The sequence below is a fragment of the Podarcis muralis genome, chromosome Z, assembly GCF_964188315.1.
Source record: "Podarcis muralis chromosome Z, rPodMur119.hap1.1, whole genome shotgun sequence".
NCBI lineage: Eukaryota > Metazoa > Chordata > Lepidosauria > Squamata > Lacertidae > Podarcis > Podarcis muralis.
The window spans coordinates 23,045,728-23,069,146 of record NC_135673.1 but is presented as its reverse complement, the minus strand read 5'-3'; the positions used below and the strand labels follow the sequence as shown (position 1 = coordinate 23,069,146).

General features: G+C 39.7%; 1 long non-coding RNA gene across 3 annotated transcripts; it reads right to left on the bottom strand.

The window, feature by feature from the left end:
* Window positions 1-539: 539 nt before the first annotated feature.
* Window positions 540-23,419, bottom strand: LOC114589055 (uncharacterized). 3 transcript variants are annotated; one of them, XR_013391436.1, is made up of 4 exons: window positions 23,188-23,419; window positions 11,922-12,086; window positions 8,485-8,582; window positions 540-627 (listed from the first exon to the last, which is right to left on the bottom strand). It is a non-coding gene; the product is annotated as an uncharacterized LOC114589055 (long non-coding RNA). The 3 variants fall into 3 exon arrangements; XR_013391435.1 differs by lacking the exon at window positions 540-627 and adding an exon at window positions 2,522-4,439; XR_013391434.1 differs by lacking the exon at window positions 540-627 and having other exon boundaries at window positions 8,386-8,582; window positions 23,188-23,411.

Here is a 23,419-nt window from a genome sequence, read left to right as displayed (position 1 = left end):
TCTAAGCCTTGCATTCCTTTCTAATGGTATCTTTAAACAGATACATTATTTTATCCCCTGGAGTTAATAGTTTTATGGTGTTATCTCTCTTTATATGCACTCCTTTACCTCAAAATGTGATAAGGCTCTCTTGCTGCATTTGAGGGCCCTCCTGCTCATTCTGCTGAGTGGGGTCCTGTACCTCTGCCCCAAAATCTGGCCCAGATGGCACCACTGACCAAACATGGATTGAATAACCCCTTGAAACTGTCCTCTATAAAGTATGAAACATGAGGACCCTATAAGCACCATTACATTCAATGGGATTTACTAAATAGGTATAGGATTGCAGCCTCAATCTTTCTTCACCATGATTTTGACATGTTATCTTAATTGAACCTAAGTTAACTGCATGTATTTGATTTGTTACAGAGGAAAATCCTTAAATTTGATATACAAGAGCAGATGAAATCAATTTCAAATTTACCAAAGTCTGCCAAAATGTTTGACTTACAATATTTGCACAGATTTCTACGCAGGTTGTTGATGGAAGAAGCTTACCCTGTTTGCATCCAAAGCCATCTTCAAAAAGTCATAGGTTGAGGTCCAAACTAGAATGCCACATACTTACTGTATCTTTCTGTTATGCTTCAAACAAAACAAAAACAAAACAAAAAAAACACATGAGAAGTTTCAAGTTTAAATGGAGGAATAATGCAGGAATGGGCTGCTTAACCTTTTTCTCCTCTAGCTATTTTTATTGTTAGAAGCACACTGCTATGGGACAAAGGCAGCTTGAGGAGAGCAATTATGAGGAGAAAAGTTAGCAGAGAGGAAAGAATTAAACAGCTGGAGTCCAACCCAATAGCCCAGTCCACTCCAACAAGAGATTATTCTTTTTTATTAAAACATTATTATTTTTTACAATAATGGGGGCAAACTACCAAAAACTATCACATGTCAGGCCAAATATGTCATTGACACAGCAAAAGTGCATTAAGGGTAGATTTATATTGGACTGTCCACATCTCATTCTGCTTTATTAGTTGATGTTTCCCATTATTGCTATCTGGAGTGCACTCTTAAACTGTAATGCAACTTACCGGTAGGTTTGCCCAGTGCTCTTTTAGGGTACTCAAGGGTACTCAGTACCAGCACCTCTTTTGTTGTTAAAAAGTGTGACACTTACTGTAACAAGTTCATGGTGAGTACTGGCACCTATTTTTCTAGGAAAAAAGCACTGAGTTTGACAAAAGATTTGTGGTATAAAAAGTTACCAGATTTCAGTAGGAAGTTACAGGACACACACTGATTGGAAATGAAGCCGTATGTTGGCCCCAAAACTTTTGCAGACACCAACAGTATTGAAAGCTAGTTTGAATATAACTATCCCATTACCATCATGAGCACAAATAATCATGAATGCATAATAAAAAGGACATATGGAAGGGTTCCAAGTCTGGCCCTGTGTGTCATTTTCAGAAATATTAACTACTGAAAGGTGAAAGGAGCAGGAGACAAAGCAAATAATTCACCTCCTGAGTGGATCAGTGGAAAGTGCTAAATATGTTCATTTTTACATTACTCTGTTATCCAGTTTTGAAAGTTGTTTTGAAGCTCAAAGACTCTTGATTGTCTTAGGCTGTAACAATGGGTTCCGCCTTCTAAAAAAACTAAACAAACATTATAACAGACCTTAAAGTTGCTTTATATACACAATTTTTAACAAACCATCCTTTGTTGATGTGGTGCCCTCCAGATGTTTTGGACTCCCATCAGCTCCAGCCAGCATGGAATGGCAAAGGTTGCAATAAATGATGCAGATGTTTTCATTGTAGTGTGGTGTAAGCTACTACAGGAAATGTCAAGGCACAAATGCTTTTGCTGTTATTCCTTGTGATCATAAGTAAAAATACAAAAAAACAAACAAACAAAACCCCTACAATAAATACACTAACTGATCCTATTAAAATGCAGGCAAGAAAATTATTCTTTTATATCTCGGTTCAAATATGCAAAGAAGTGATATTGAACAGCCCATGCAATATCAAATTGCCATCAATTTACATTGGTATCAATGAACAAAGCAAGGATTATGTTGCATTTATCCTCCTAAACATATTTGAAAAGTCCTTAGAAATTCCATGGTGGCCATTAAAGGAAGAGAAACTTACACTTCCTGGTGTGAAAATTTGGGACGTCAAAACAAAAACTGCACTTTAGTCACTTGTTCCAGGATCACTGCAGGATTAGTTTATCTGGTAAACCAGTCTGTTTTACCTTGTTTACATACAGGAGATAATTATGAAGGAAGATAAGGAAAGGCTTTGAAGACATATTTTAATCTAATTTGCTAAAATGCTGCTTACTTTTGATTGCAATATGTTTTCATTAGATGCAGTTAGTATGTAACATAAAGCAGAGTTTTTAATAAGGCAGTACCCAAAAGCTAAAATCAGAACTGAAAAGTTTAAATCAGTAGATTTAAGAACAAAAAGACAACTTTTCTGGAGCTGTTATACCTCAAGAGCACAGTTGTTTATATAGTTTTCAAGCCACTTGTAGTTTATTACTGCAATACAGAATGCGTAAGGAAATGATAAAGATGGTCCTTTTAACAATGAGCCTTTATTAATCAAGTTGCAAGTTATTTCACTCAGTAGCACAAAAAGTAGTATCTCATGGGGGGAAATGCAGCTATATTTGAACTCAATATATTAATTGGTTAAAAGATAGATTAATAACTAAAATATGTCTAATCTATTGACAGCCCTAATTAAAATATATTGCTATAAAATTGAACAATGCCTTAGCTATCATTAGCCTAGTAGTTATATAGCGTTATGAGTTTGTGGGTGCCAGGTTCCTCTGAATCCCTGGAACCAGTGTTAGAATTTAATTAAATACTGCTAATTTCAGAAAACTACCAGACAACTACAATCCCCGGATCCAGCAAAGTATTAGAATCTAATTAAGGTTTGGGGTGCTAAGAGGTGTACTAGCCATCTCTAATCCTTGGATCAGCAAGTGTTAAAAGATAATTAAGCTCAGCTAGTTTCCTTTTGAGGTGATAGGCAGGTTATGGGCCATTCAGAAAACATGGGCTCCAAGGGACTCCCGCAACTAATAAAGCCAGAGTTTAAAATAAAGAGTTAGAAACAATGTGAGTTAGAAGTTTAGGGTAGAGGCAGTAATGTGACCTAGAAGTAAAGCAGGAACAGGAGTCAGAGCAATTTTCTGAGAGCGAGGTTTGAGAGCTTATTTGCATTCAAGGCTTTGGCTGTGAGAAAAGCAAGGCCTGCTTGGAGTGTTAATGCTGTGAACACCTTCACTGGAGGCTCAGGTTGTATATATGTGTAAATACACTATATATCCTACGAATACCACAGTCTCTGATGTGCCACATTTCCAAAAGGAAATAGGGACCCTGAGTGAGAGACTGAAACCCCTGGAATCTTACATAGCTCAAAGACAGGATGGGATACAACAACAGTGATTCTTTAACATCAATTTTGCTCATTTGAAACCATGCAGGTAGTATGATTCAGTAAGTATTTTGTTAACTGTAACAAAGAAAAAGCTATTTTATGCAATAAATGTTTGTAAAATACATTTGTACAAGTGGAAAGCCAGAACATTTGCAGGTGTGTTTTTACTTTGCAACACTTTGTTTCCTTTCCCCCATTTGCACACATCCTTTCATAAACAAAGAGAACTGGAGCAGCAGCCAGAGTGGCCAGAGTGTTTGTACAAGAGTGGTCATTTTGTTGACTGAAATTCTTGCATTTCCTATGGAGAAAGAGATGGACCAGGGATCAGAGAAACTGTTGGCGTGTGGGGAAAGAATGTATGTCCACCTGCCTGCCTTCCAGACATCTTTGGTCCCTGAATTTGGGAAAGAAGCCAATTATTCCTTATGCCCTCAACATTTCTTTCCTGAGTGCCAAACCTTCTTTCTTCCATGGAACAGAAGGCTTGACCAAGACATTTCGGTGGCTGAAATATCTAAACAACAATTATCCCATCTGTTAATATTGTTGTTGTTGTTTAGTCGTTTAGTCGTGTCCGACTCTTCGTGACCCCATGGACCAGAGCACGCCAGGCACTTCTGTCTTCCACTGCCTCCCGCAGTTTGGTCAGACTCATGTTTGTAGCTTCCAGAACACTGTCTAACCATCTCATCCTCTGTCATCCCCTTCTCCTTGTGCCCTCCATCTTTCCCAACATCAGGGTCTTTTCCAGGGAGTCTTCTCTTCTCATGAGGTGGCCAAAGTATTGGAGCCTCAGCTTCATGATCTGTCCTTCCAGTGAGCACTCAGGGCTGATTTCCTTAAGAATGGATACGTTGATCTTCTTGCAGTCCATGGGACTCTCAAGAGTCTCCTCCAGCACCATAATTCAAAAGCATCAATTCTTCGGCGATCAGCCTTCTTTATGGTCCAGCTCTCACTTCCATATATCTGTTAATATAGGGCACAATACATCATGAAAAATTCCTGCACATGCTCTATTGCAATAATCAGAAACTACTGTACTCTTATGCAGTTTATTTCATTTCAATAAGGATTGTGCAGGAACTGATGGTGGATTGTGAGTGACAAGTCACTGGCCACTTCATTTTGCCTTTCCTTTCCAAACCTGGAATGTTTTGGGGAACAGCCATGCAAGCTAGGGTTGATATAAGTCATAGTTCAAAATATCTGGAAGGGCAGCTTTTCCTGCATTTAGGTGAGGTTCCTGGGTGTACCAGCGCCAGCTTCCATGCTGTTAGGTACCATCTATAGGTAAGTTTCAGAATGAGTTCTCTTTTCCATGTTTGTTTGTTTTGTAACACAAGAAAATCTTTAATAAAAACTACAGTGGTACCTCAGTTTAAGTACTTAATTCATTCTGGAGGTCTGTTCTTAACCTGAAACTGTTCTTAACCTGAAGCACCACTTAAGCTAATGGGGCCTCCTGCTGCTGCTGCGCTGCCACTGCACGATTTCTGTTCTCATCCTGAAGCAAAGTTCTTAACCCAAGGTAATATTTCTGGGTTAGCAGAGTCTGTAACCTGAAGCGTATGTAAGCTGAAGCATATGTAACCCGAGGTACCACTGTAACAACAACAACAACAACAACAACAACAACAACAACACATCTGGAGGGAAACCAGGTTGGAGAAGGTTGCCTTACAGTTTGGAGCCATCTCTGTTCCCAACTAATCCCCAGATACTGACTGAAATGTCCATTTCTTGCTTAATGCTATCAAAATCTGAACATATTACAAAGGAAATGAAACAAGTGAAGGAGTGAGGAACCTTTTCTATCCCAAGACTACATTGCCTGCTAGACAATCTTCTGAGGATGACATGTCATTTGTGGGCAGGGCCAGAGGCAAAGTGGGAAGAACAACAGTTGTGAATTTTACCCTTGTACAGTAGCATCTACACCAGCTCCCACACCCCTCTCCATCTTTCATACAGGAAACAAGAGGCATGGTCAGAGTTCAAGGGCACATTCCAGACAGGCAAAAACACTCAAAGAGGGTACAAGGCAGGGCTAGTGAGGATGTGTGGCCTGTGGAGACTTCTGAGGGCTAGATATGGGTCCTGGAGAGTCACATTTTGTCATTGTGCCTGAATTTCCCCACTTCTGAAAATGAGAGTTAAACTTTCCACCACTAGATACTGAACTTTCCTTCACCTTCACTTGTTAGAGAAACTCTCTTGCTTGCCTTTTACCCATCTCTCTGATGTTCACAGCTTCCCTCTTTCCTGGAATTAGTATGGATGTACTAGTCTGAATGGTGTCAAGGTGTAAAGAGCTCTGAAAGAATCCACCTATCTGAAAAGCTAAAGGTCTCATAATACGTCACATCTCTTTTGCAAGGACATCCTTTGACAAATACCTTAGTGTTTAGTTATATATCATCTAGGATTTTATTTTTATTTTTTAAATGTAAACAAAGAGAGCAAGATAGAGCTAGCAGAAAGGTGGGGTTGCTTGGATGCGTCAGCTCTTCATTTGAATGGACATGCACTTAGAGAATTGGCAGACCTTTTCCTAAACCATGACTACCAGAAGCTTGGTAACACAATGACTGTTAATTCAAAATAGAGTAATAGATTCAATCAGATTGTGATGTGTTCCAAAGACCAGCAATATCTTATATTTCACCTTATATAGGAAGAGAGTAACCAACAAGCAGGATGTCAAAAAAAATCCACCAGTCAATGATGTCATGTATGTAAGCCATCTTTTGGAAAAAGAAACCAGGATCCCTAAGGAGCAACAATAACCATCTAACAACACAAAACTCTGCCTCCACAGCACCACATACAGATTGCATGGCTTATCGTCATCTGCCAAGTATGGAAAACCATGGACTGGTAAACCAGTCTTTGGGGAGCTGGGGTTCTCATGATGACCTAGAAAGGGAAGATTGGCATTCTTATGACCAAGGACCCTCCAGGACAGATACTTGTTTACAAATGAATTCCTTATCTCCTAAAAGGGTTTCATACAGTGCTGCTAATCACAGCTCCCAAATCTTCTGTGCCTTCACCTTCTGTTACACAATTAATATGGATCAAGTCTCTCCCCATAGTCAAAACTCATATTATGAATGGATGAGAAAATGCATGTACTCTACTAATAAAGATAAGTGGACACTATTATATTTCCAACCTCGTAATCTGTCCCCCCCCCAAAAAAAAATCTTTTCTTCTCTAGTAGAACTCTTGGCATGATCCAGCTGAAGTTTCAAATCCCACACATATCTATTCCTCATTCCTCTCACAGAGTGAAAGTGCACTAAGCAAGTGCTTAACTTTCCTACTGAAATCAGTGGAGCTTAAAACTTCTTAACTCTTTGCTGGAACCTTTATTTAGAAATGAAACTTCTGTGCTTATGCAAATTAAATCTACATAATTTCAGCTTCTAAAGGCTGAAATCTTGGTAGCTTGAAATAACTTCACCTTCGCAAAGTTGCAAGTTTCAAAGTTTTATACATTTGTGTAGGTTTGAAAGATGTTGAATCTATAGCACTTTGCAGCATGAGCCAGAGTATTATGAAAAAAATCTATTTTTCTTAATAGCATCTCTTTTTTTTACATTAGAATACAGTCTTTCCAATAAAGTTATCCTATGATATTCTTAATGTATGAAAAAAGATTCATTATGAGAGCTTTTTTTTTTTTTGCGGCCCCCAAATGTTTAGCAGACTGATACAGCTGGGCTAAGTTTCATGACGCTCTGATGTTTAAGGAGTCTCACCTCATATTAACATGCTTAAACTAAAAAGCATGCATTGGGTGCTATCCAGCATTAGTCATACCCAATGTATCAGCTCTATGACTTATCTAGGTATCACTCAGTAAGTACAATAAATTACTGACTTAGATGCAAATGAAAAGCATGTCTGCCTTCTGTAAGAAGTGCCTTAAGATCATTTGCCATAATTTGTAATTTTCCCCATTATAGTGTCCTGCTTATTTAATAAATGACTTATTGCTTTACAGAAGACTTTTTGCCATCTGTTTTAAAAATATATTCCTGAAGGCCTAAATTAAAGCAGAAAGGGTTGTTGTGGTTGTTTTAATGGAAACCTGTAAGCCAGATTTAACCTCTTCTTTGTGTATGTTGAATTTAAGAATAATGGACCATTGGCAATTCTAGCAAGGTTAACAGCAAAGATAGAATTAAGCTGAAGTTATGCACTTTTTCATGCTGATTAATTTCAGTGGCAGAGTTCAGCTCATGCTTAAATATCTCCCATTAAAACTTTTGAGACTTAAAGGTGCTTGAGTTTGGCAAAATTGTGCCTGAAGTGTGCCACTGAGCACCAAGGAGAAGAAGGGTAATTACAGTAGACTAATCCTACAAGATGCTAAACCCATCAATTTAGCTTGTAAAACAACTCTGCTACTAATGGCTACTATCATTCAACGCTGAGATTCATTTGGTGATTGCTCTTGTGCCAAAACATTCGTACTTCTCGTTACTACTTTTGCTTAAAAAAATTAGGAGGCAATACAGATTTAAGTGAGTCTAATTCCAGGTTCTTAAAAATGCCTGTAAATAAAAGATAAAAATAAATAGTATAAAACATAAGCCAAAATACTATTGTGCTTGCATGGTTTAGACTGAAGATAGGATACTGAACTTGGACCTGGTAGAAATGGTTCACATCAGTTGTGGCACGCCAAGGAGATTTGTTTAATTTAACGTATTTTTAGTCCCAGGCAAACACTTATATTTCCAAACATCTATTGAGATTTTAATATCTATGGAATTTTAAATACTTGATAATTTATTATTATTTCATTTTACAATGTATATAAAAGAGAGAGCAATTATAACAGACAAAAAATTAAAAAATTAAAAGAAGAAAAACAAAACTATACAACAGGCATGTAGAATAAGCAGTTGCACATGAGTTAAAATAACAAAGTCTAAGTAAAGACTATTAACTTTATCAGATCATCAAGTATAGTTCCAGATTTGAAGAATGCTGTTTTTACCTGCTGCTTTACTGGTGTAAAGAATAAAGTTATTTTTGCTGCTTTAATTGCTTTCATTGTTCATTATTTCTTGCTGTAAAGTGCCCCGGAAATGTTTACTGAAAAACAGTGCAGAAACTCATGAAATACATAAAATTCATCTCTGTCATGGCTTCACTAAGAAAGTCTGAGAAATATGGATTATCATCATACACCAGTTTTCCTCAACCTGGTTTTGAACTATAGTTTTAATCAGCTGTGCTGGCTGGGGCTGATGGGAGGCCAAGAGAACTAGAGGGCACCAGGTTGGGGAAGACTTTCCTATGAAATATTTCCGGTGTGCGTTCTTTCAAAAGAATCACCAACAGAATTCCCATACAGAAAACAAGTTGGAAGACACTCTTAAAGGCCTCCTTCGACTGAGAAACAGAGGAATGTATTTTCATTATAAAATAATACTATTTAACTTTTATATAAGCAGAGATTTGAATCCATGTCTCCTCTAGGCAACTCTGACCACTCTATTTTCATTCACTTTATGTAAGATGTCATACATATTATAAACATGGTATAGCTCAAGCAAAGGGCCCTTTGCTGCAGCAAAAAAAGTTCACACCTCCAGCTGCATGCCTTTGCTTTATTTATCTGGTATTCGTTTATTTTTCTGTGTATTTGGAGGGGGGACGTTTAGTGAGATGAGAGATTTTCCACGACAGTGGGTTCTGCTTATGATCTAAGATTCTGTGGCATTAGAGCAGTTCAACCAATCACTACCAGACATTTTACTGCCATTATTAGATTATCTCTTAGTGCAGAGGTAGCCAACATAGTGGCCTTCAGCTGATTTGGACTACAGCTTCCCATCATCCTTGTCCAGTGGTATTGCTAACTAACACTGATGGGAGTTGGAGTCTAACAAAGGTTGGAGGGTATAATGTGCATTACAATACAGTGGTACCTATGGTTACAAACACTTCTGGTTACAAACACTTCAGGTTATGAGCTCCGCTAACCCGAAAGTAGCTGCTCCTGGTTGCGAACTTTGCCCCAAGATGCAAATGGAAATTGCGTGCCAGAGGCACACGCACAGCAAGAGGCCCCATTAGCGAAAGCGGGCCTCAGGATAAGAATGGTTTCAGCTTAAGAATGGACCTCCGGAACAAATTAAGTTCGTAACTAGAGGTACCACTGTATGGAGCTTTGCATATTGCAATTAAGATGCAATACTAAATACAGACAACCAACAACATACATTTTATAGACAAAAAGTCCTCTACATTGGATACAACTTAATCTTTCTTTTCTTTTTTAACGCAGGGGCATTTGCACAGGGCAGATTTATATGTTTCACATAACTACTGTGTAAGTAAACCCAATAACTGCTCCACTTAAGACAAAGCAAGCTGGGGGTAGGGGATGAAGAAGGGCAAGGGGAGGAGGTGTCTAAGTTCTCCCCCACCTGAGGGTCTGAGTGCCAGACATCTGTTTCCAAGGGTAACCATGCATGTGAAACCTGAAGGGTTTGGGTTGGTTTACTTTTTTAAACAGAGTTTTCCAAACTGTGCTTGTGCTACATGTTAGTGTGTCGCTTGCAGTGTGTAGGTGTGTTGCAAAAACACTCCCTGAACTCCTCTAGGGGCTGGAAAAGGGTTAGTTTAACCTCCAGTTTGCTAGTTAAATTGAATTACTGTGTCATGAAATGATGCATGTCTAAAAAGTGTGTCAGTAACATGAAAAGTTTGGAAAGCTCTCTTTTAAAAGAAAGGCAGGAAAGCATTTTTTTTTTTAAAAAAAAATTAAAATAAGTTAGCATCAGGAGGGGAAAATATTTGCCCAATAGAAGAAGCTGCCAGGAATTTGTTAAGCAAGGATGTGTTGCATAGATTCTGTATGGTCTGCAACAATAGTGCTTTAGAACCAGGAATCACCAGAAATATAGGTCTTCCTGAGGAATAAACACAGGTGATGGGAAGCTTGGTGAGAAACAAAACTCCTTACCTAAATGGTGTCTCTAAAAAAACAGCTACAAGAGCATATACAATGGGTTGCTGAAAAGGTGAAATAAAAAGCCCCTCCCCTATTTTTTTATAAAAATGCAAAGGCACAAGAAATTGGGGAAGAGCTATAGCTCAGTGGTACAACAACTGTTTTACATGCAAAAGGGCCCAGTCCCCAGCATTTATAGGTAGGGCTTAGAGAAATGCGTCTGAAACCCTAGAATGCCACTGCCAGTCAGTGCCAATACTGAGTTACATTATGCAAAGGTCTGAATCGGTATAAATTAGCTTCCTATGTTCCTGTATGTTAAATGAAGGTCTATAGCTCAATGGTAGAGCACATGTTTTGCAGACAAAGGTCCCAGGTTCAATCCCTAGCCTTTCCATTAAGGGCTGGGAAATATTCCTTGCTGAAACCCTAGAGATTCCCTGCTAAATCAGCATAGATGGATCAATGGTCTGAACTGATATAACACAACTTCCTATATTTCTAAAATGTGTATAATCTGAATATTAATTTCACAATGCAAGTGAGCTGTGCCAACTTTCTCTTAGCCAAGTGTGCCATTGGTTTTAAGACCTCTCATAGTGAGCCACAGACCTTTTTAACACTTCTTTTAAACAGCTTTGATATGCAGAACTGTGTCTTCCTTCTCTTTTCTTCAGCAGCTAAATTGCCTGAAAGGGTGCTAATCTTCACAGCAAATAAAAAAAAAGTTTCTTTCAGCTTTATTGTCTTTAGAAGAAATGTTCTGTGAATTTTATGAGGGGGGAATAGGTTAAACTCCCCCTCCCTCATCTCTGTTATTCTTATTTACTAAAGAGGTGTTAGAATAAGAGCACTTAAATTTTATCTCTTGCATTTGCAATTTTAAGACTTTATACTTTGTAACTTGAAATGCAATTATCTGTCACAGAAAGATTTTTCTTACTCAGAAATTATAGATATTTTAACAAATCTTATCCAATGCATAGGAACTGCTTTGAGCATTTGAAATGCCCTGTGAACATACTATGGGTTGTATCCAACTGAATCATACTCGGAGTAAACCAACTGAAACCTATGTTTATTTGTATCCTTAATTTCAACTAGTTTGCTCTTCAGAATGATTAGCATTGGATGAAATATGACCCAAGTATATCAATTCTATGCATGCTTATTGTAGCCAAACTCAATTCAAGGGGCTAAACCCCAATAAAATGTGCATAGCAGCCTTACAGACTGATCCTAGGTTTGCTTACCCTTAAGTAAGTCCTTGTGAGATCTGAAGAATCTACTTCTAAGTAACTGTGTGTATAAGTGAACACTTGTGCAGACTTGTTGAGGAGTCTTAATGAATTAAGTTCCAGTGATTTAAAAGTAAATATTCATATGACTGGGCTGCAAGTTATAATAATTAAATGAACAATAACAAAAAAGTTATACAGATTCAGGTAGGTAGCCGGAAATTATACAATCACCTTTAGGGATTTCACTCAAAAGGATTTAGCTATTTTAGCGAAATATGTCTCAGTGGAATATTTAAAGAAACCTTCCAGATTCAGTTGAACAGGGTTCCATTCTGAGATTTTGCAGAAATCAGTAAAAGAAATTAGGCATCCATCTATTTCTGTCCGCTTGTTTTCCTGGAGATGAAAGAGAAGTTGACATTTGTTTAGGGCTTGTAAATTCCAAACCAATTTGTTTGTGTGTCTGAATGTGAAATGAGGTCTCAATAAGAACTTCTTGCTGCTCTTTTGTGTGGCATGTGCTTCATCTTAACACCTCAATGGAGTTTAGGGAACTACTTTAAAGGATACTTTGCATTACAGTTTGTTCCAAAACTTTCACATCAAAACAACCTGGGAAGATCAGAAAGGTTTGTTAAGAACCCAAATCAACACTGAAGAAGTTACATGTGTTTTATTTATTTTTAGTCAGTGTTGATTTCAATAATTTTTTTAATATGTTTAATATGTGCTTTATCTTTTTATCAGTAATTTTAATGTTTTATTTTATACTGTTGTAAACCTCTTTTTTAAAAAAAATATATTATATATACATATTATTAAAGTAAATAAATAAGGCCCCTAATCCCTTCCTCACACAATGCCAGGAACGTTGGGGACCAAATATTGCAGGCAGAATTTTTGTATGGATCCTGCCCTTTTGAAAGCATTGGTGTGTTCAGGCAAATGTCTGAACAGTGACTTCTAAATACATGGAGCCCAGTCCACCGGAAATTTGTGTTGAAGGGGCTTTTCTCAAAAGAGCTTCCTTGTAGATTGTGCCCATGAGAAGTAAAATAGTAGTAGTAGTAGTAATTAAAAAAAATTATTTATACCCCAGCCAGGGCCGGGTTCACGGTGGCTAACACCAGATATGAATTACAATAAAACGTAATAGAAAAAACAGCAACAAACAAACAGTTAATTAAAATATGGTTTAAAATAGAAGTACATTACACTCAGGCTGCAATCCAGCCACATTTATCTTGAGATAAACCCCACTAAATTCAACAGGACTTATTTTTGAGCTAAGTATACATGTTTAGGATTACATTTTGATAAGATTGTACATGATCAAATGAAAGTACTTTTCCACACTGTAAGTAACAATATGGAGATTATTAAAATCTTTTGAATACAATATTTTCTCAATCCTGCAGGATTGTATTTTCAACTGGCTCAACTTTTATTATAAATTTGTATCATGGATAAACTGATGAATTTCTGGGTTAATAATAGTTTTTTAAAATATGCAATTATGTTATTTCATTTGTGGTTCTTTGTGGTTCTTCAGCAATGTCTTGGAGGATTAAATACGTAACGGCAAGGAAATGTTTCATTTTTGTCAAAATAATTCTGATTGCAAAATATCATTTCAACACACTTATAAAATGCATGCTATGTACCTTGGACTACCACAGGACGAAAGGGAGAAATGTGCTTGGTAAACCCTCACTGTGATCAACTCCCAGCCAGAAACCTATTTCCCCACTGTGGAAGGACGTGTGGATCCAGAATTGGCCTCTACGGTCACTTTCAGTCTCAGTTAAAACAGTGTTCATGGAAGACAATCTTACTCAGCTATGAGTGATTGTCAAAGATGAAGACTACCACATTATTACAGATTTACAGCTATAGTGGTAAATAACATGTTCCTAAATAAATGCAGTCATTTTGTATTGAATTCTCTACTTCTGTCTGGAACAAGGGCTAACCAACTAGCAGCCTGTGGCCTGAACCTACCAGTCTAGCACTAAATTAGATCACCCTTATTATCCACTTTGACTGCTTTCCCCCTGCAGCTGCAATACAGGCAAAGGGCTCTTTACAAAGCAAACTCATCCATTCCCATGTGTTGTGAAGACCTTTCTCCCATTACCAAAGTTATCCCTAGTGAGGCCAGAGATGTAGCAATATGGCAGATGTCCTGTCACCTGAGTTTTAGTCTCCTTGTGTGTGGTTTTATATATTGGTGGCGTTGTGCTGCTCTTGAGTGCTGAATTACACCATATCCTATGCACTGTTATGCAACATTTTTAAGTCAATGGGAAAGAGCTTCCCTGTAGAAAGTTATGCCATCCATAAAGACATTATCAAGCACAAGGAGTATAACATACATCAAATAGGAGTCACCAATGTTTGGAGGCCAATGGGTATATTAGTGCAGTAGACCCTGGTCACATAACAGCTGTTGAGGGTGTGTGGCACAACTAACTGGCTGTTGTGGGATATGTGACATCACACAAAATAGCTGCCACATCTAAAAGAGCAGAAAAGGGCCCACAAAATGGTGCAGTCATGTCCCCCCACCATTAATGAAGAAAAGGCACCAGTGTCAGCCGCTGCTGCACTCAGAGGAAAGCTTTTTGTAAGCCTCTTCTGCCTAATGACACCTAAATGTGGGCACGTTAAGGAAGTGTTCATTGTAGAGGATGCTAAGCCAGTGCAAATATGAACCAAGCAAGAGGAGCAAACAGTGTCTTGTGCTCTATAGATTTTTGAGGTGATATTTATTGAGACATTTAGCAAGTGCCATAGGAGGTACTGGCAAGCACACTGGTGCCTGCCGGGAATCACACTGGCAATCTCTTGGATGCAGTGTTTTTCTATGCTGCTGCTGGCTTCCCTCTGTCAACATACCTTCACTGATGGAATGGTGCTGCCAATATATTCCACTGGTGGCAGGCTATTGTTTTGCTGCCATAGCAGGTGTAGCAGGAACCCCCCCACCCCAATCATTCTGTTTGCACAAACTTCACACACACTCACACTCACACAAGCAGGAACCCCCCCACCCCAATCATTCTGTTTGCACAAACTTCACACACACTCACACTCACACACTACATACGCCACATTTCTGTTATAAATTCATAGAAAATCAACCATACATCGGATTTGCACTGTTCCATTTTTTACTCCATGTGACAAGGACTATCAGAGGGGGGTGGCTTGGTTTCTGGTCAGCCATAATCCCTTCACCATCCCAGCACATCCACAGGAGCCCTGCCCAGTTGCTATGTCAACCCTGATAATCCCAGACAGAAGACAATCAAAATCACAAAGAACAGTGGATTCAGCACAGACTGAAACAAAGGACAATGATCAGATCTTCCCTCAGGGGGCAGGAAACTGCAAACTCCCCTTTGTCACCTGGAAAGTACTCATGGGGAGGGGGAAAGGAGGAACCAGCCAGGTGACAGGACACTCAGGTTACCACCACAACTCCTCCCTCAACCCCTCCTTTCTGTAATGTATGCATGATGTTTCTGGGGGTGGGCTTGACCTAGAGGAGGGGAATTTCAAAAGTTTTTATAAGGTCTTGCAGCCCATTGTTCTGGGTCTTTTCCTCTCTCTTGCTAGTGAGGGGAACACCCTGTTGCAACAGTTCAATAAAGGCCAAGCCTACAGGCTGCTGTTTTGCTCCAAGTTATCCTGGTTGGTGTCTTTGTTTTTGTCCAAGAGAGCCCTCAGATTTTTTCCGTTAACAGTTGGCGACCCAGATGGGACACTTGGTTCTCCTGCAAAGGTGAGAGGGGAGATAGAGGGGATCAGGCGCCACTGGGCAACCTTAGCCCAGGGATCCTTCTTCCTCTCCCTGCCTCCTCTTTGCGGGCGGTAATCAATCGTCACCAAAAGCCCAACCAGGGGAAGCAAAGGCAAGGTCAAAGCCGGCTAAGGGGAAAGGATCCCGGGATCCACGGGGGACATCTTCGAACGTGAGTATGGTTTGAAGTAAATACATTGGGAGGGGGGTGGGAAAGTAATGTCCCCACGACAGCCAGACTTTCCTTCTTTCATTTCTGGCGTTGCCCCTCGGAGTCGGCCGGGAACGCTCTCTCTCTCTCCCCTTTTCTCCCCCGATGTTCCCCCTCGGAGAGTGGCCAGGGAAATTGCGGAACTTTTCTGTCAGGCGTTACCTCTCGGAGTCGTCTAGGGACGTCTAAAACTTTCCTTTTTCTCCCCCGATTTTCTTTTTGCGGTGTGTGACCGGGAAAATCGTGGTACTTTTACTGTTTTCCGGCGTTACCTCTCGGAGTCGTCCAGGGACGCCTTAATCTCTCTCTCTCCTTTTCTCCCCCGTTTTCCGTCTTGGAATTGGTCCGGGAAAGCGTGGCTCTTTGTTACTTCTCTGACGTCCTTCCCTCGGAGTCGTCCGGTGGCGTCTTTTCAAAAGTATTTCAACGCAAGGTCATTTGCTTCCTTTCAAACCTTGGTTGTTTTCTTGGACCCCGATCTGGCACTGCACTGCGCAGGCGTTCAGTAGGGGATTCCGAACTTAGTCTCAAAGGCTAGGCAGGAGGCTGTCGTGGGTGGGAGAGGGGGTTTAGTCTTGTAAACAGCGCTGAGGTGAAGGAATTCCGGGCAGAGGGACCCGTGGTTTGAGTTTCCGGGCAGAGGGACCCGTGGTTTTGAGTTTCCGGGCAGAGGGACCCGTGGTTTGTTTCAGGTTCAGGTTTGAGATTTCCAGAAATTAATTCGTGGTTTATAGATAAGTAGGAATTGTGTTAGTCAAGGGTACTTTGAGTACTGAAAGGATCTTTTTTCTGTCCCCCCTTTCTTTCCCATTGCCCCTCCTCCCTTGTGTGTGTGTTTCCACTCTTTCTGTCTTTAGTGTACTTCGTTAACGGAAAAAAAAAAAAAGCCAAATAATAACATTTGAGAGAATGGGAGCTCACTAAACACCCTAGCTGGACTCCTCCTGGCAACAAAGCTTCCATGAAGCCTTTTTGCCCCAGAGAGGATTCTAATATGCCCCTCCAGCATCTCCAGTTGAGAAAAAATAAAATAAAATAAAGGGGCAATGTGGTCTTTCAAGTACAAAGTACGAGACCATTGTAACTTTTAGTGGGTGGCTTAGGCTCACCACCTGGAACCCAGGGCACAGCAGCCACCTCAGGGATCCTTCAACAAAATCAGGGTGTGAACCCTTAGGGAGAGCTGAAAACGTCAAATTTGTGTTGTTAAACTATAACCTAAAGCTAGAACATAAAAAAACCGAAAACTTAATGGTGCTCAGAAGGCAGTAGATATAACAGCCCAGCCTGAGAGCCCATCATTAGAGATCTTAGTTATTAAAATAATAATAATAAATGAATAAGAGATGTACTCAAAGATTTATAAATGTTTCAAGGGTTTGTATTTACATTGGCCTCGGCATCCACAGACTGTTCTTAAAATGCACATAGTTTTAAATTGCAAGCTTGCTTCAAAAATTTTAAATCTAAGGAAGCTATGTTGGGCCTTATCAATCTTCAGGACAAAATGGAGAATGAAGTGTGCAAATGTTTGTTATTTGAGAAAAGCTCTAAAAGAGAGTTTTCCTCACAAGTGGTAAAATCCTGTATACATGCTACCTGTGTTCTGAAAGGAGGATTACCCCACCTCCTTCCTCTAGTTTAAGTGAGGAGGGTGATTTTAAGTCTAGTGGTAAATGATGTTTTGTTGTAACCTTTGAGTTTGGGAGTCTACATCCATTTTCCAGTCTTTTGTTCCAGTATTTTGAAATGTGCTGTGAAAAAAACTAATGTTTCTGCTGCAAAAGCCTAGTTGAGCCAACTGCTCTCTCAAGCTAAAATGCAGTGTATGTATTTCATTAAGCACATGCCTATGAAAGTGTGGTGTTCTTTCTAAGAAAATTGTTATTAAATGTAGAGGCTTCCATGGCCAGCAAAATTCTATCAGTCCAGTCCAAATATCAGTCTCTATAAGACTTCCTGGCTTCTTTTCTTAGAAGATGCCCCCCTTGTTTCATTCTGTCTCTTTCAGGTTTCCCCCCCCCCTCTCTCTTTTCTTCTCCTTCTTACTTCTGTGCCAGGTAAATTTACTCCCGAGTAAGCTTCCTTTAAAGGAAACTGCAAGGGGGGGGCATAGATTAGGCTTACTACTCCTCTGCAAATTCAGGAAAAATTGTTCACTTTTGTATTCCTTTTAAATCAAATCTATGGCTGTTTTAATTATTTGTGAGTGGTTATATCAATTGAATTAACTTTGCTTTATAAGAGATCCTCTCCCTATCTTACGAAAACTGTTCACTTCTTCCTTAAATATCATTTCAAACTCACTCAAACTATCTTAAGATCTGCAAAAAGGGTTCTGTGTAAAGTTATGTACTTTTATTTTCCTCTTCCTTAGTACATGATATGAGCATAGATGTTTCCTTTCCCAGCTGTAAATCTGTACTTAAATGTGTATGCCTCTTTGGTAGTACAAATCTTGCTGCGAAATCTTGCTGTGAACCCTATATTTTGGAGGGTTGGACTAGATGACCCCAGGGTCCCCTTTCAACTCTCCCAATTTGTGGCTGTGTGGAAGGCTATGTGTCTGCAAGCATTGGAGGGTAATTCTTAAATTCTGGTGTGGTAATGGAACTGAAATTCAGCCTAGCTTTGCTCTTTAGTTTTAAAAGGTGAGAGGTGAAGCCCAACTGGTAATATCAAGCATTTGAGTGATTACAGTGTTTATCATTTTGTCTACTATTTAAAAAATCAGGTTTAAAAGTCTACTCAAAGTTTAAGCACATACAAATGAATAATCAAGTAGAATTAGCCTTGACCATTCCTGTAAATAAAGGGCAGTAAATAATAATAATAATATTTTTTGTCTGCAAATGGTAAGGCTGAAATGGCTGAGAATGTTAAAAAAAAATAATAAAGAAAAAATCCTATGAATTCTGATCCTCTGGCCATTTTCCCCATATATAAGGGCGTGGCATTGTTCTGCGAATAGCCAGAGGGATATTAGCCCTTTCCTGTACATAAAGGAAGCAGTCTCGTTTGCTTGGGCTGAAATTGCTAGCTTTGGTGAATACTTAAATTGCTGAGTTTCTCTTTTGTTTAAAATCAAACCCTGTTTTCAAAATCTACTCCTTACCCTTCCTTTCCCTTATTCAAATGGTAATTTAGCCAAAGGATGCAACATTCTCAATAGTATAAAAGGTTTGCTGAGACATGAACTCTGCACATGCACAGAGGCTAGATCAGCTAAAGAAGAGAGAGAGAGGAAGGGGGGAACTGTAAGGGGGGAGAGGAGGTTTCTTCGAGAACTGCAGAGAGAAATTTATCCAAATGCAAAAACTTGGAACCATTGACGGAAATCACCCTAAATGTGTCTTTGCTCCAGGGGCTACGTAAGACAAAAGGCTTTAAAAAAAAAAACAAAAAACAAAAACAAAACAAAAAAAAAACTAGCCCATCAAAAGTCAAGAGCTTTCCAGGTTCCAAATCTTAACATGCCAAATTCTTTTCACAGGTAAATATCAAAGCATTCCCCCCCTCAATGGGAATTTTAGGAACAGCATTTCCTGACAGGCTTCTCACATGAAATAATTTTCCCTTTTAACAGGATATGTGAACCCTGATAACAAAGTGTTTGTCCCCTTTTCCTCCCACAGCAACTTTCTTTCTGTTCTGTGAAACAAGTCTGAATCCCTACTATATTAGTAACTTCCATCTCTTTGTGGCCTTGACACTTTTTTAAAGTTACAAATAATCTGTTTTCATTTATTTAATCCGTTTCTCCATGATGTCTATGAAGTTAATCGAAGCACAACCAAACATTGTTTCTGGAATGGTACTTGTTTACCTTCGGCCTGAGCATTTCTTATTAATTCTGTCATTTTGGCTAGTGCAAGGTACCCGCACAACTTTAAATTGCCATTCATTTTTCTTGGTATTAACTCATTTCCCAGTATTCTGCTATTAACATTACAGGATGTTGTCACATCATTTGGGATGTTAAAATGCCAAAACAGATTACTTCAGGTTACTTCAAGTTTCTTATTAATTGTGTGTCTTAGCATTTATTTACTTTTGGTTCCTCATAGGTAATTTTGTGTGTGTGTGTTCTACTTTGGGGACATGTTCATCACATGTTGAAAGTCAGTTTCATGAAGTTCTTTTATCAGATAGCACATGGTGAATTTAAAGTTTTCCTCCCCATGGTTTTCCCATTTTTTTCAGTCTAGTAGTAATCTGCGTGGTTTTTGATAATATATTTAATAATAATTCTTTTCAAAATCTGATGTCTTTGTGTCAAGTTTGTTTTCATCTGACTGGTAATCTAATTTTTTGCTTTCTTTTGTATTTTTTAACCTTTATATTTTTTACAGTTCTCTTTCAATACACGTGGAGTAATTTTATTTTATAATATGAAAGGAACAACAACAACAAAAACTAAGTGAAGGAAAGCAAACAAACTTAGCAGATAATAACAGTAATTATGTGGAAATGTGATAATAATATTGAAATGAATAAAATGCTTAATGTGCTAAGATTGTTATTATTTGCAGCTTCCCATGGAAACTGGAGGACATCCTTTTTGCCTTTTGCCCCTTCCTTGTCTAACTGTGTGTTTAAGTCCCCAAAACCCTGCCCCCTTACAGGATATCACGTCTACAGATGTGCAATGATGAAAAGCAGCAACAACCCCTCAACTCAGTTCTTCGTCATCACAAGACACCAGAGTTTTCAAGTGCCCACAGCTATCTCTTTCAAAGGATATAGACTGACGGGGGAGTGGGGCTGACAAAGGGGGGTGGAGTTGACTTGCAAGGACATCTTTTCACTTGAACCTCAAGCCTCTGTGCTCCAGGATTCAAAAGATACATGCGTAAAAGATCACAATTGTGTCAAGATATGCAACTGATATTTAATTAGTTTGTTTTGTATTAAGTGTTGTTATGTAGGAATGTTGAAATGTGTCTGACAGTGTGTTATTTCCACAAGGGGGGGGTATTTTTGTGTGTAATTTTTATGTTTAATGTCTTATTGCTTGCACACCAATTCTCATGCATTTTATACTTTCTGATAGCTCACACTATTGTGTAGTCCAATGTTTAGATAACCACATTTCATTGTCCCACCTGGCACTCTGCCAACTTTCCCTGTCCATTTTAAAATGTGCTAAAACTTGCTTTACCAAGGAGAAGCTTATAAGATACATGAAGGTGCACATGCTTTGGTTTAGCAGGAATGATCCCTTATAGAGTTAAATTGACTTATTTGGACAAAGTGCCCTTTTAAGAACGGTTTTCCTTTAACAGATTGGTTTGAAACGTTGAGAACCATGGGCACATAAATTCAAATTGGACTCAGTTTGAATTGGGCAAGTGTATCCAGGCTGCAATTAGCTTTTTGGTCCTTAAAGTGCAAGTGAGCAACTTCCCAGGATGCAAGACCAGAGCCTGTAATAATAATAAGAAATCCCATGGATTTTGGCCAAGGCAAAGGCATTTCTCTCAGGACGTGTCTGAAACCTGTGCCAGCTGTGGTGGGTGCCAGGCTACATGATAAATATGAAAGCCCTAAGTGGATTCACCAGGGATTGCCACTACTGCGACACCATGCCGATGTGAGACCACAGAAGAGCTACCTTGACACCTGAGAACACACAAATGGCGGGGGGGAAGCAAACTGCACTTTTCAGTCATTAGTGGACCTTCCTGCCTAAATGTAAAGCATAGATCACTATTGAGGAAATATTTCTTCCAAGGTACTAGAATGCCACAAGTAACTCAGCAACAAAATATTAATTTTACATGATATCCTATGTCTAACTATGTGCACTGTTACACCATTATATTTCTTTGCAAATATCCTTAAGAAGCATGACATCCAAGTCCCTTTCACGTTCACATGGACACACGGAGAATACCAGGTTATTATTTACCACCTTAAATTGTGCGGAGAAAAGGATTGCAAAGTAGCCACCTTTGCAATCTTATCTCCGAAGGGGGGAACTGTAGCAGGAACCCCCCCACCCCAATCATTCTGTTTGCACAAACTTCACACACACTCACACTCACACAAGCAGGAACCCCCCCACCCCAATCATTCTGTTTGCACAAACTTCACACACACTCACACTCACACACTACATACGCCACATTTCTGTTATAAATTCATAGAAAATCAACCATACATCGGATTTGCACTGTTCCATTTTTTACTCCATGTGACAAGGACTATCAGAGGGGGGTGGCTTGGTTTCTGGTCAGCCATAATCCCTTCACCATCCCAGCACATCCACAGGAGCCCTGCCCAGTTGCTATGTCAACCCTGATAATCCCAGACAGAAGACAATCAAAATCACAAAGAACAGTGGATTCAGCACAGACTGAAACAAAGGACAATGATCAGATCTTCCCTCAGGGGGCAGGAAACTGCAAACTCCCCTTTGTCACCTGGAAAGTACTCATGGGGAGGGGGAAAGGAGGAACCAGCCAGGTGACAGGACACTCAGGTTACCACCACAACTCCTCCCTCAACCCCTCCTTTCTGTAATGTATGCATGATGTTTCTGGGGGTGGGCTTGACCTAGAGGAGGGGAATTTCAAAAGTTTTTATAAGGTCTTGCAGCCCATTGTTCTGGGTCTTTTCCTCTCTCTTGCTAGTGAGGGGAACACCCTGTTGCAACAGTTCAATAAAGGCCAAGCCTACAGGCTGCTGTTTTGCTCCAAGTTATCCTGGTTGGTGTCTTTGTTTTTGTCCAAGAGAGCCCTCAGATTTTTTCCGTTAACAGTGGGCTTCTGTCAAATCCTATAGCTCCACAACCAGTGGATCCTGCACAAAGGACTGCACTCTATATTCTTCTCTCTCATGAACAGTGAGGCGAGTTTTGCCACAGCAGTCCACATTTGCACCTCAGTTGCTGCCAACTCTCCCTCTCTTGCATTTAACAAATAGTTAAATGAACTAAATAATAGTAAAGATACAATAATTCAGTTAACATTCGTGGTTTCTACTGGGTTTTTTTTTTTGGGGGGGGGGAGGAATAGTTTTATTGTTCATCGCTTTGTGAGAAGGTGGAGACCTTGAAGAGGATATTTATCCATTTTTTCCACAAGCCCCTCCTTTAGCAGTTGGGGTTGTGCATTTACTTGCTTTTTATACAGATAGGTATAGTCTCTGTTTAATAATTTAAAGACCATTGCCTTTAGGGCAGCCATTCTCAATCTGTGGGTCCCCAGATGTTGTTGAACTACAACTCCCATCACCCCTAGCTAGCAAGGGCACAGCTCAGGGATGATGGGAGTTGTAGTCCAACAACATCTGGGGAACCACAAGTTGAGAACCGCTGCTTTAGGGGATGTGGGTTTTTCGAAGAAACTGCATTCTTCCACGTGGCAAGGAGCTCAGTCTCTCACTTGGCTGCCTTTTACTTTTATCTGACGTGCCACACTTCTTTCTGAGGGCAAGCCGACAATTTTTTCCGCACTCCTTATCCCTTGTCAAATCACCTGCGTGTTTCCACTGCTGGGTGATGAAGACCCAGAAAGCCGGGAAACCATTCACAGGACCAGGCTACGTGGGTCGTCGCAGCCGAAATCGCACCACCTCTTACTTCTTCAGGTGCTTCCCTGCCTACAAACTGCCTTCAGCTTCGGTTTCGTCTCCAAAAGCCTCGGCGGCAGCGGCGGCCCCACTCGGCGCATGCCCACAGGCCTCCCGCGAGCCAGCGACTAACTGCCG